At 41.3% G+C, this 13,976-nt stretch overlaps 1 non-coding gene across 1 annotated transcript; it reads right to left on the bottom strand.

Annotated features, from left to right (window-relative positions):
* Positions 1-668: 668 nt before the first annotated feature.
* On the bottom strand, positions 669-743 carry ACRALDRAFT_t44. Its single transcript has one exon. It is a non-coding gene; the product is annotated as a tRNA-Val (tRNA).
* Between the last annotated feature and the right edge of the window lie 13,233 nt (positions 744-13,976).

Genomic DNA, 13,976 nt, shown 5'->3' on the forward strand with positions numbered 1-13,976 from the left:
ATAGGGGGGAAAACCGTAGTATAAGACTTAGGGAACTAGTATAAGACTTGGATAAAAACCCCTATACTCCCCTCTTTTAAGGCTTAGTGCTGCGTCGGGACCTTAACGACCCCGGTAATAACTCGATACGTATCCGAAACTCGCGGCTTCTATTCTAGGAAGCCTATAACATTTTGCCCGTAGCGGCTTTAAAGCCGACTATATGCTCGATTAACGGCGCGCGCGTGATTGTCTCTGTTTGTTTTAGACGCCTTCTTATATGCCCTATGGCTAACCCCTGCGGGCCCACTATGGGCGACTTATATACGCTTGCTAGGGTTTAAAGCTCCTAAGCTTCCCTGTTCTATAGCTATAGGTAGAGCTAACGCGGGCTACGTGCCTATATAGGACGCTTATATAATAGCGTAAGAGGCTGCCTCCGTATTATGGAAGAGACGCCGCGTATTTTACTTACGCGCTTAGGGATAGCACGATACCGTCTTCTCGTTTTTCTATAGTGGGGCGACTAACTCCCCTATAGCACCTATTAACGACTAGCAGAGCCGGGCGGAAAGTGGGTCTAACGGGCCCCCTATTTAACCCTTATCGTATATGCTAAGGCAGATAAGGGCCTCCTAGAATAGGATCCGAGTAGCGTAAAAAAGGAAAAGGGGTTCCTCCTTTATATACGCCTCTAGCCAGATTCGAACCGACCCGGTCACCTCGACCGTGTGCTAGGTATACCACCACTATACCATAGAGGCATTATATATATTAGAACGAGCCTAGAGGAGACATCCACTATAGTATAGGCATTCCTTAATAGTACTATTAACTAGGGTTACTAAAACGCGGTTATCTTCGACCCAGGGAAAACCAAGGTTATCTATTTCTCCCGAAAACAGGAGCCTAGCTCTCCCTTTATTACCTATAACGGCCGCTAGGTTACCTCGAACTAGTCCTTACGATAGCTCGGGGCCTGGCTAGATAAGACGCTCTTATTTAAGTTATATATTAAGACTAGGGTAATAAAGGCCTGCTCTAGCGCCCGCTATATCTAAGGCCTTAACCGAGTCCTTAACGGAGCACTACCCGCTATAATATATAAAATAATCTATCCTATTATCCTCCTTAAGGCTCTTTTTGCCTCTAAAGTCTAGTAGCCCGGCTACTCCCGCTCTAATATAAAGCGTAGGAATAGGGGCTACCCTAGGGTAGGCACTAGGCTTATAGATTAGATCCATAAACTTAGATCGCGACGAACCTCGCCCTCTAAGGCTGCCTCCCGGTCTAAAAGACTATCCCGATCGCTGCTATGCTTAGGGAAGCCAGTATACCCCTGGTCGGACTGCTCCTTAATACCGCCCCGTCTCGCCACGTTATACGGCTATAAACCCTGGACGGAGCCTACTTACTCTATATAAAGATCGCCTCCTATAGGACCCTTCGAAATAAAGGTAATAAGCCCCGCCTAAGTATCCTTATAGACGCTCTATAAGTAGCGCCCGATTTCCCTACCCCTATGCTTATACTGCTGGTCTATAATAAAGACCCCGAATCCCCCGGCCTAAAAGATAAGAAAGCCGCTATATCGATTTTTATAGCCTGGAGCGCTACCCGATTACTAAGGAATATCACGGTTTACTCCGATAGGTCTTAAACCGATACCGCTATAAAAGCGGGGATAGGATACAGATATATAGTGTATAAGGGTATTAACCTTATATATATAGGTAAAGGCCCCCTTCCGAATACTAAAGTCTTCGACGCTAAGATTAAGGGCGCTAGGGCCGGCCTAAGGGCCGCCCTATATACTATAGATAAACAGACCACCTTTATCATGGTATACCTTAATAATACCTCGGTTATTCAGGGTATCGACGGACCGCTTACTATACTCACTTTCTATAAAGTGTTCCTAGACTTCTAATAAAAAGCTTATAGCCCTATCCTTTTAGTATAAAGGCAGGATATTCCGACTATACCACTTAGATATTCCAACTATAGTTCTGGTGGGTCCACTTTTCCGACCAATCAACTTTTACGTCCTAGACACAAAGTTACTATCGCTAATTCAACCCATACGCGCAACCTCAATCTGCTTCAATTAATAGCGCGATTACGCTTCTACTACCTATTTCCTTACCTTAGAATAATAACAACAATAATAATAATAATAAGGCGATATCCGTGGGCGTGGGCGTGGGCGTGGAAGAGGTCGTGGAAGAGGTAGTGGAAGAGGTCGTGGAGCTATTATTGCTAGCGGAGGTCGCGGAGCTATTGCTTCTACGATCGTCGAACGCTTATCCGTTAATTATAGTAGTAACAATAATAATAACAAGAGCAGTAGCAGGAGTAGGGTGGATATATAGGGATAAGTGACGGGGAACTGGATTCTATAAAGAGGCCGTAATTAGTGGTAAATAGATACGAAATAGAATCGCTGTTCTTAATTAAGCAGTCAAAAAATCATTTTAGTTACTGTCTTTAATTAATCGAACGATCAAATTAATCTAAAGCGTTAAAAGGCGTTAAAAGGCGTTAGAGTGGTTTACGACGTAGCTGTGTCTGTTATTCCGAAATAGGAAGAAAGTGGGCCTATGTTAGAACTATAGTCGGAATATCTAAATAGTATAGTCGGAATATCCTGCCTCTTAGTATAATAGGCACCCGGCTATATAGGGATCCCGGGCAACGAGCTTATAGACTAGCTCGCGAAGGAAGCCGCCTATATACGGCCCTATTTTAAGCCTAAGCCTATATATAGCTATACTAAACTATAGGCTAGGTTAGCCCGTAAGGAAGCCTTTTAGACCTAGTGGTAAGAGAATAAAACCCGTAGTTATAACGATCTGCCCCTAGATATATCTACTAAACCCACCGGAGAGCTCCTGACCCCTAACCGTTAATAGCTTTATTAGCTATTTATAGCCCGTATATTACGCGGCGACTTCGCCGCTTATTATACACGCTTTAACCACGAGGATACCCTCCTGATAAACTCTTATAGTAAAGATAAGACCCTCCCACCTCCTCTTCTGCTATAAGGCACGAGGCCAGGCCGCCCTATAGATCGGACGCCGCTAATACGTCTCCTAGTAGCTAGGTCTAGAATAGCCTAGCTTTATCTAATATCTAGTCATAACAAACTTCTTTTCTAGGGCTTACCCCCGCTTTAGCCCCATAGTACAATATATCTACTCCAGTTATTAACGGGTTACTACGCCGCTAGGCGCTCGCCACGATTAACTACCCGGGATAATATCCTTAATCTAGCCTACCTCTCTAGGGGGATCGGCGGCCGTTTAAGACACGGGCCTAAACGACCGCCACGTAGGCGAAAAGACTCGTATAACGCGTCCTGCTATAAGCAGAGATACTATACGGCCTCTACGAAATTATAGCTAGTGAGCGTTTAACGCCCCGCGGCTCCGTAAACTAAACTCCACGAACCTCCTAAATATGCTCTAATGCACATGGTTTATTACGATATCTATACTTTTTCTTTTATCTGATTATAGTATATACGTAGCACTATATAACAACTATACTTAAATTATATATAAAAGCGGACAAACACTTTAGGCGTGCTTTACTCTTCTAAGAGATCCCCTAAACGTTAAATATTATTATTATCATTATTATTATTAGTAGGAGTAGTAGAAAACCCAGAGCCTTATAACACGAATTAATAAGCCCTCTTTACGCCTATTATATAGCCATACCGGGTATAGAGTCGTTTATAAGTCCTACTAAAGCGAGGGCCTCTGCCCTCCCTAATAAAGATACCCTTACTAGGGTTAGCTATAAGGTTAGAGAAGTGCTAGAGAAGCTATTCCTAGCGTTCGGCTTAGATAATAGTGCGACTAGTAGCTAGTCTGTTAGTAACTAGATAACTCTAGGAGCGGTGCTAGTAAACTATAATGGCGACGATAGCGATAACGAGGATAGTATCGTCGACTATAATAAGGATATAACTATATCGGGTAGCGCTAACGGTGTCCTTTATATCAGCGACGATAAGAGCGAAGCTTATAACTTTGTCCTTAGTAAAGGTAAGAGCTCCTACGGTAATAATATCTTCAGTAACGATAACGTTACTAATAAAGGTCCGGGGCCTAATAGAGGCAGTAGCGATACTACGCCTCTTAATAATAACGATCCCTCGGGCCTTTACCCGGTCTAGGAAGTAATTATAGGGGGAGACCTCTATGATCCTCCTTATTAATAATGCTACTCCGGGTTCCTTAATATTATCTTAGATAGTTAAGGTCCTATTATCTTTTATTTATACTATAACTCGGGCAGACAGTTATTTAAATACTGCGATTATTAGCAGGAGTAAAATAGTAAGAAATATAAGGAGGTATAGTTATACTCCCTGTCCGATATAGACCACCCCGGTATACTAACTGAATTATAGATAAACCTCTATATTACCTATACTACTATTAATATATAAAAAGCGCTCGTTAGAGCGGTAGAGCGCGGTGGCTTTACCGATAAGGAACTTATAAGTTACCCCCCCTTATTTCCTTAGTGTCCGTTTACTAACTTCTTTCTGCTAGCGTGCCGCCTATAAGCTCTAGGGGGAGCTATGCTATACTATTACTAATAACTAGCACTATAACTTGCGTAACTTTAATATAGCTTGGTATAAGCGTCGTCGGGCCGGCCTTATAGCGGAGGCTTAGGTTTCCTCTTTTAATATCTAAGCTCGGGAAGCTCGTAAATAGATAAAAGCCCTTTATTAAATCCGCGACCTACTAAAGGTCGGAGATAGTATAGAGGGTAAGGATAACGATAGCGACGGCGACGATAAGAAGTTCGTTAGACTATAGGCATAGAGTAAGAAATAAATCTAGTAATACATTTAGGAGGGTACTGTATATATATAGTATAAACACCATTATTGTTTTCCTTTATTTAGCGATTAAATATAATATAATGAATTGATAATAATAATAATAGGACCCTCCGGGGTTATAATAGCTTCTGTATCTTCCACTCCCTCTCCTTTGACCAATTACAATATTCCTAAAGAAGTCTCTCCGGGATATAACGCCTTAGTTCCTAGGTATTGTCCTTATACCGATAATCTACCTACTTAATTAAGTAATGCCTCCTCTTTCTATTAAACCGATATACTACAATCCCCTTTACCTTATACTCCTCCGACTCCTATAATTCCACGTCTACTTCTATAGGCTCAGGAGTCTATCCATCACGAGACCGCCAGGGTTCTAATAAAAAGACCAGGAAAATATTATAAATCTTTATCGACTATAGGAGATCCAGCTTATAAACGAGACTATAGTAACTAATAAGTGAGGTAATATAGGTACTTATCTAAGAGTTTCTTACCAGGCCGTGTCTACTTAATATTTTTCGGGGAGATTAGAATATAGTCCCTTACCTTAAAACGCTATTAAGTCCGCCTAATATTATAAAACCTCCCATAGGACTCTTAAGCCCTCCGGATAAAAGGCTTTATTACTTAACGGTTAGCGATTAGGTGTTTTACCCGTTATTTAGCGGATACTGCCCTAATATCTAACTGTAACGAATAGAAAGTTTATAGACTTTAGTGAAGGAAAAGATATCACAGAAAAGGCTTAATAGCTTAGAATCGCAGAGTAGTCGCAGTATATTGAAAAATTAAGCGCTGACTTTAAACTAAGACTTTAACTTAAGGAATTAAACTATATCCCTTAACGTATATACAGGGATAGGTTCGGATCGGTGGTCCGTGCGCGGCTATTAGTCCGACTATATACCGACGGCTCTATAATCGTCTTATTATACTACCCCCTTTTAAACGAGTCTGTAACGAAAGGAAAGTCCGTAGACTTTAGTTAAGGAAAAGATATCATAGAAAAGGCTCGATAACTTAGTATCATAGAGTGATCGTAGTATATTCGTTAATTAAGCGCTGACTTTAAACTAAGACTTTAACTTAAGGGATTAAACTAATCCCTTAACGTACGCATAGAGATAGGTTCGGATCGGTGGTCCGTGCGCGGCCATCGGTCCGACTATATGCCGATAGGTCTGCGATTATCTCGTTATACTGCCCCCCCCCTAATAAGTCTGGTCCCGTAGACTTATATTATCGTGATGCCTTTAATTACGCGTTTATCGCGATTAATTGTCTTTATCTGGTTCTATACGAGCCCTCGTTAAAACCCGTAGGGAAAAAGAGTGGCCACTCCTTTATTTATTTCTTCGGCGTTCTATCGCCGACTATATACCTTATGATTTATCCGAATATTGCTATAGAAACTCCGCGATGCTTATTATTGTTGCCTGTGGTTATCTAACCTTTCGCGGATATTATGCCTAGCCTTAGGTAACCGTTCGGCGACGAGTATATAGTTCCTCGCGTGATTTTCCTTATAGTATTGATTTTCCTTCTATAACTATCTTTCTATTATTATAATCGCCGATTATTCGGCGATAATTTCTCCTCCCGCCTCTATTAATTAAATACGCCGTTTACTCGCCGCTATTATAACGGACGTTTTATTATAGGTGGTTATCGCTATAAGTAAGCGTTTATTTAATAAAGCTTAGGGATAGTTCGGCCTTATCGCCGATAAGGCGCCTTACTAGCGTTACGTTACTTAATTAGGTAGTTATATTAAGGTTAAATACCTTAATAAGTCTACCGACCGTGTAGGCGCTAGCCGCTGCGTTACTTACGCTTATAACTAGTAATAATACACCGCCGTATATTCGATAATCTTTCGGCGTTTTCTTATTTTTATACTAAATTTTTTTTATTAGATTCCGGAGTTCTTAATAGGTATAGCTTAGCTGCTTTAGAATTATAATAAGCGTATACTTAATAAGAACGACGATCTAACGCCGATCTAGCGTTAATATGCCCACGCCCGTATCTCTAATACCTATAAGTGGTTCCGGGCGGTCGTCCTACGCGGCGACCGTGAGCTTCCTATTAAAGCTATGAGTTTTTTATTTCCGCTAAGCGTTCGGCGACCCTATACTAATTATTAGTAGAATTAGCAGCTTCTTTTAGATAAGGTTATTTCTCTGCGCTCCGTTATAACGCTAGAGTTTATATATCGCCTTAGTCGTGTTACTAAAAACGACGCCGCGGTCCTCCTAGACTAGATTCGCCCTCCCCGCGAAGATAACTTATAGGATATTAATTCCTTCCGGCGTTACCTTACCGACCTCCGGGCGATATATCGCCGCCCTTATCCCGATAAGGATAATTAGGAAGGTATTAAGGCCTTCCCGGCCCTGCCTAGTCTCGCCGCTTTATTAGCGGCTATTAACGAGCCTCGCCGCCCCCTCCTCGGTTATCGTTTTGCCGGCCGTATAGCGACTCCTCGCCGTAGTTATACGCCCCGGGTTAGTCTGTTTATTAGCTAGCTTCCTGCTATCGAGTCGGCGCCTAAATCTTCTTATCCTCCTTATCGATATGCTCTCGTCTCCTTACCCGCTACTAATAATAACGATAAGGAGGAAGCGGTCCCCGGACCCTTCCGTTCTAACCGCCGTCGTTATTCGTCCGGCGCCACCTTAGGCGTAAAGACCGATTTCTATGGTTTTAACGATTAATTTCTTTTTTTTTGCCCGCTAAGCCTTTAACGGTATTAATCGCCCGTAATAGCGTTAAACTTTATACTAATAGTTTTAGGATTTAGGACTAGTCGGGGTTTAACCCTATTTATTTAGTTATTATAAGGAAAAGGTCCTTATAACCTATAATTAAGTTCTTATTTTTATATCTAATAACCCTTTAGCGCCTTCTACCCTCTTATAGTCGTCCTACTTTTTATATATATGCTTTTTATGCTTTTAGTACCTTTTCCGGATCCCTAGAGCGTTTTCTAGGTGGTCCTCTGGTTCCTAGGTATTATACTCTACCGGCTAGCCTACCCACTTTATAAGATAAAACGTTTTTCCTTATTCTTCTTTATAACTAACGATATCTTTTACCTCCTATTTATCTTACTCCTCCTTTAGAAGCGGGAGATCCTTCGCCGATAGCTCTACGGCCACTCGGTCTTTCTACGGTTCTAATAAGGATACCGGGAATATATTATATATCCTTATATACTATAAAGGAAGGCGAACCCTATACGCCCACTCGCCGATCCTCTTAGTTACCTATACTCGAATATATTATAGTGCTAGCTTCGACCCTTACCGGAATCGGAAGTTCCTTATAAATAGTCTAACGACATCGCCTATCTTATACTATTACGGTTAGTAGCGCTTATTATAGTACCGGGCCTAGTATTCCGTGGCACGCGCCTAATAATCGCGGACCTTCCGCTAAACCTCCGCTAACTTTTTAATACGTTCTTAAACGCCTTATACCCGGGTATTATCCCTAGGGCGAATATACTCTACTATATATAGATAGTACCCGTATAACGCTTTATACGGCGAAATACTAAGCGAGGAATACTCGCTATTATTATAGGCGAAACCTGCTTTTAATAACTAAATAGGCCACTATATTATCGTATCGCCGGCGATCGTTTATAGGTACTTAATTAGGAACTAATATATTCGTTCCGTCTAACTATGCGTCTACGGATAGTATACGGTGGATAGTCGCTAAGTATTCGCCCGCTTATAGTAGAACTCTATCTAAAACTAACTAGTAAATAGCTTATCCCGGTCTATTACTATACCCTTTAGCCTACCGAATTAATACTCGATTTCCTTATATAGTAGCGCCGCTAACTAGGGTGCTATTAGGTCTTTCCGTGTTAGAATAAATAAGGTATACTTTATATACCGGTTAACGACCACTAAAATAGCGTTATACGTTTACCTATTAGCCCCTTTTATAGGCGGTAGACCCGTAATATAATCTATACTAATCTCTTAGAACGGATATATAGGTAATAGCAGCGTTTATAGCTGGCTATACGGCTTATATCGCGGCACCTATACCCCTTAACACGCCGAATATACGGCGACGTAATCGCGGACGTCCGCCGCTAAGTCTACTTAGTGGAACTTTCTTAAAATCAGCTTAAGTGTTTTATTCGCTCCTATATACCTAGCTTCGGGGTTATCGTGATACTATTATAGGACCTCTGCCCTTAGGGCGCCTTATATAGGTAGTACTAACCGTCCCTTAAATAATAGCACGTCCTTATCTTTAAAAGAGTACCCCGCTCTTTTTCTGGTCCCTTAGCGAATATTCTTAATTAAGGATATATAATCCGGGTTAGTAGTCTATAGCCCCCTAACTAGATCTTCTAGTTCCTTACTAATAATACGCCGACCTGCCGTTTTATTCCTAGCTAGCTCTTTAGCCACGGAACGTAGGATATACTAATCCGGTATTATAATAACCCTAGCCTTAGCCTCGGGTATCGGCGATATCTTATCGGCGACCCTTCGCTAGGTAGTCGCCCTATACCCTATATCTTATATTTAGAAGCGGGTAATAGCAGTAATAATAATATACCGGGTACCGTCGATAGGACGCAGGGGTCGTAGCCCTCTTCTATCCTCGTATTCTCTTAAGCTAGGTAGGGCCCCCTCCTATAAAGTCTATACCTATTTACGTTTACTAAGCCTATATTCGGGTAGCGTTACCTAAGCGGCTTAAACGTATACGATCTTTACCGCGTTACTTATTAGGGTAAAATAAATACTCGCGATCCATTAGCGAACGCTTATTAGGAGGTCGCTAACTAGTTATAATCTTTATAATAGGGTAGGAAGCATATTATTATATAGCGTCTTATCTATTATATAATCCGGCTATCTTAATAGGCCGTTTACCGGGTTTATCGTACCCGGGCGGTATTAAACCTTAAAGTCGAATAACGATAATAGGTATACCTATTTAGTAAGCCTTCCGTGAAGGTCCCGCGCCGGCGCGTTCAGCACGCCCTTAAGCGCCTAATAGTCCGTTAACACCGTAAACGCCTATCCCGTGCCTTTAAGATAGTAGCGCTAATACTTAAGGCTCTCTACTATAGCTAATAGCTCCTGCTATCCTATACCCTATTATTACTCTGTTTCGGAAAGCTTCCGCGAGAAGTAGGCGACCGGTCGCTATCTAGTCTCGTACTTCTGACTTAGGATCCCGGAAATAGCCTTATTCGAGGCGTCCGTTTCGACCCTTATATCTAGCACTAGGTTCTAGTACCGTAGAATAGTCGCTAACCTAAAGGCGACCTTTAATAGTTTTAACGCCCGCTTAGCGTTATCCAGGAACTTAAAAGGTCCTTTCTTTTTACCCGCCTAACTACCTTTTAATAGCGTAGTTAGCAGCGTTATAACTCTAAAGTACCTTTCGATAAACCTCCTATAGAAATTAGTAAAACCGAGGAAAACTTAGATATCCCGGAATAACTTAGGCGCCGGCTACTCGGCGACCGTATATACACGTTCCGGATTTATCGTAATACCGTCGCGGGTTACTATAAACCCTAAGAAATCCACTTAGTCACGGTAAAATTCGCACTTTAATAGTTTCGTGTATAGCTAGGCCTTATAAAGCCGATCTAAAACCTTCTTTAGGTCCTTTGTATACTATTCCCTTAATATAGAATATATAAGGATATCGTTAAGGTAAGCGATATAATATATATCTAATAAACCGGCGAGTACTTAGTAAATATACGCCTAGAAGGTAGCCGGAGTACTTATTAGCCCGAATAGTATAACCGTATACTCGTAATAGCCGTATCGCGTTCTAAACGCCGTCTTCTAGCGGTCCTTCTTCTTAATCCGGATCCTATAATAGGTATCTCGGATATCCACCTTAGAAAAGTACTTTGCCCCGGCGAGCTTATCTAATAGCTCGCTAACTAGGGGTAGAGGGTACCTATTCTTAATCGTTATAGCGTTTAACCCTTAATAATTAATATAGAGTCGTAAGCTACCGTGCTTCTTAGGTATAAATAGCACCGGCGAGCCTATAAGGCTCGTTAACTATTAGATACGCCCGCTCGCTATCCCTTCGGCGATATACTTCTTTAGCTCCTTTAGCTAGGCTTAAGACAGGGGATATAACGGCCTAAACAGCGATTCCTTCCTGTCTTATAAGTTAATCGTGTATTCGGCGTCCTTTAGTAAGGGTGGCTCCTTTATAGCCCGCTCCGAAAACACATCCTAATAGTTAGCGATTTCCGGCGGTAATTTAACGATTAGTCCGTATATCACCTTATCGTTATCTATAGACGGAATAGTTATATCCGGTATCCCCGGTACGATAATAGTAGCGGTAGCGATATATATAATATACGCCTTTACTTGCTTTTCGATAACCTCGCGAGCCTATAGCTTAGGGTCTATAATTAAGATCGGCCCGTAAATAAATATTCGGCGAGCTATATTAATTAGAATACCTTCCTGACTTATACTATTATTTAAAAGCAGTAATTATCCGGTACCCTTAGGTCGATCCGTATATAGGAAGACCCTTTTTAATAGGTATGGCCATCCCTCTGCGTCTAGTAGATAAAAAGCTAGGCCGTACGCTCCGCGAACCCTTACCGGGCTATTATCGAAGCCTTTAATCTCCGGGGTCTCGACCTTTAAGAGTAGTATTATCCCTAGGCGTTCCACTAACGCCGGGCTAATAATATCTACCTATATATAGGTATCTAAATCCACGCTAAACTCAATCTCCTTTCCGTAACGGATTACTATCGCTATAGATCTCGCCACCTCGCTAACTACGATCGCCGGCCGGTTATTAGGTATAGGTTTAGCCTCCCCGTCTAAGCTAACTCGTTTCCCGATAAATAGAGTTTTCGGACCCGAATATCGTTATTAAGGTTATTATATATAGTATATACGTTACTAACGCGGGCGTGACTCTTCGCTGCCCTATTATCGGCTATTATCCGCTATTCCTTATTACTATAATAGTCCTTAAAACGGTAACCCTTTTTACCGTAGTTATAGCACTCGCCTATAAAGGTATACATACTAGGCTACGCTTATAAAGGCTTTAGGCCCGAGCCTAATACCTTTTAACCCGTTAAGGGCGCCCCCTTTAAGTCCGTTTTACCTAGCTCGGCGGGCGTACGCCGACTAGTCGCCGGGGTGCTTACCCGACTTAAGCGACCGTCCGAATACTGAAAGTTCGATAGGGTCCTTTTATAACCGGTATCCGATCGCTTACTGCTCGCCTTCTTAATAGGGCTTATATCCTAGAATAGCTACGCCTCTTAAGCTAGCGTCACGGCCTTATCTAGTTTAGTTCTCCGCTCTTATATCTTATCCTTAATACGTAAAGGCAGCCGACTAAAGTAGTTATAGGCACGCTTTTCGCTCCCGCTTATCTCCTGGCCTAATAGCCTATATAGGTTATCCTACTATTCGAATAGTTTTATCGGCGTTATATCGCCGGTTATTCGTAGCTTATAAAGTTCTTTACGATAATAGTACCGTTATATATCCTAGGATAGATACTCTCACCGAATAAACACCGTAAAGTCGTTCTAATTCGGGTTAGCGATCTTCCGGGTATAGTGCCTCTAGGACGTCTAGAAGGTATATTCGAGCTTCGTTAAAGCCTATTCGATCTGCTATAGCACTAGGGCACCAGGCCTAAACTAGTTCCTAGCCTCGATCGCTACTAACTAATCGTCGATCTCTATAACTATAGATAACTCTCTAATCAGCTTATAATTATATACCGGCGGTTTTTCGTAATCACGCCAGGGCGCCGGTTATTTAGCGAGCTTCTCTATAATTACTCGATTAATCTCGCTTTATTACTAAAGATACTACGAAAATATTATAATTAACGCCTCTTATATCGATATCGAGGGGCCGGTAACGGATCGTTAATCGACCTATGAACCACTATCCTTAGGACCGAGCGTAACCGGCGTATCCGTTAACCCCTTATTTTTATCCGGTCCCTGCTCGGGCACTATTATTATTAGTTTCGGTATAACGGGCGCCTACTCGGCGTCCGCCTTATTAGGTCCCCCCGGGGGAACGCTTATTCCTCGAGTCCTTCTTAGTGGTATCTTCGGCCTAACTACCTTAAAGGTATAGAAGTTAAAGAATTATAACGAAAGGAAAGTCCGTAGACTTTAGTTAAGGAAAAGATATTATAGAAAAGGCTTAATAACTTAGGATCGTAGAGTAATCGCAGTGTATTTATTAATTAAGCGCTGACTTTAAACTAAGACTTTAACTTAAGGGATTAAACTAATCCCTTAACGTACGCATAAAGATAGGTTCGGATCGGTGGTCCGTGCGCGGCTATCGGTCCGACTGCATGCCGATGGGTCTGCGATCATCTCGTTACAGAGTCTAGTCCCGTAGACTCGTATTATCGTGATATCTTTACTTACGCATTTATCGCGATTAATTATCTTTATATAATTCTATACGAGCCCTTATTAAAAACCCATAAAAAAAAGAAAGTAGTCGTTTCTTTATTTACCTCGGCGTTCTATCGCCGACTATGTATCTTATAATTTATCTATATATGATTATAGAAACTCCGCGATACTTATTATTATTAGCTATAGTTATCTAATCTTCCGTAGATATTATACCTAGCCTTAGGTAACCGTTTAGCGATAGGTATATAGTTCCTTCGCGTAATTCTTCTTATAGCTTCTAATCGTTCTCCTATAACTATCTTTTATTATTATAATCGCCTAATATATAGCGATTATTATATTATCTATTCCTTAATTCTATTATCCTTATTATTATTATTTTTATTATTATTATTATCGTTATTAATAACCGCTCACTGTTATATCATCGATTAATTCATAAGTTATTATAGCTCTCTAAGAGCTTAAATACAATACTAATAAAGGTTAGGAATCAGCTATTAGGGATAAGGCTCCTTATTTATTTTATATTTCCCGCTTAGATTCGTATATTAGTATTAATTATCTTAATAAGCCCGCCGATAGGGTCAGAGCTAGCCGTTATATAGCTTATAACTGCGGTTACTAGTAATATAGCACTATATATTCGCCGACTCTTAGGCGATTTCTATACTAATTAAT

This window comes from Sodiomyces alcalophilus, assembly GCF_042370955.1.
Source record: "Sodiomyces alcalophilus JCM 7366 unplaced genomic scaffold ACRALscaffold_1, whole genome shotgun sequence".
Lineage (NCBI taxonomy): Eukaryota > Fungi > Ascomycota > Sordariomycetes > Glomerellales > Plectosphaerellaceae > Sodiomyces > Sodiomyces alcalophilus.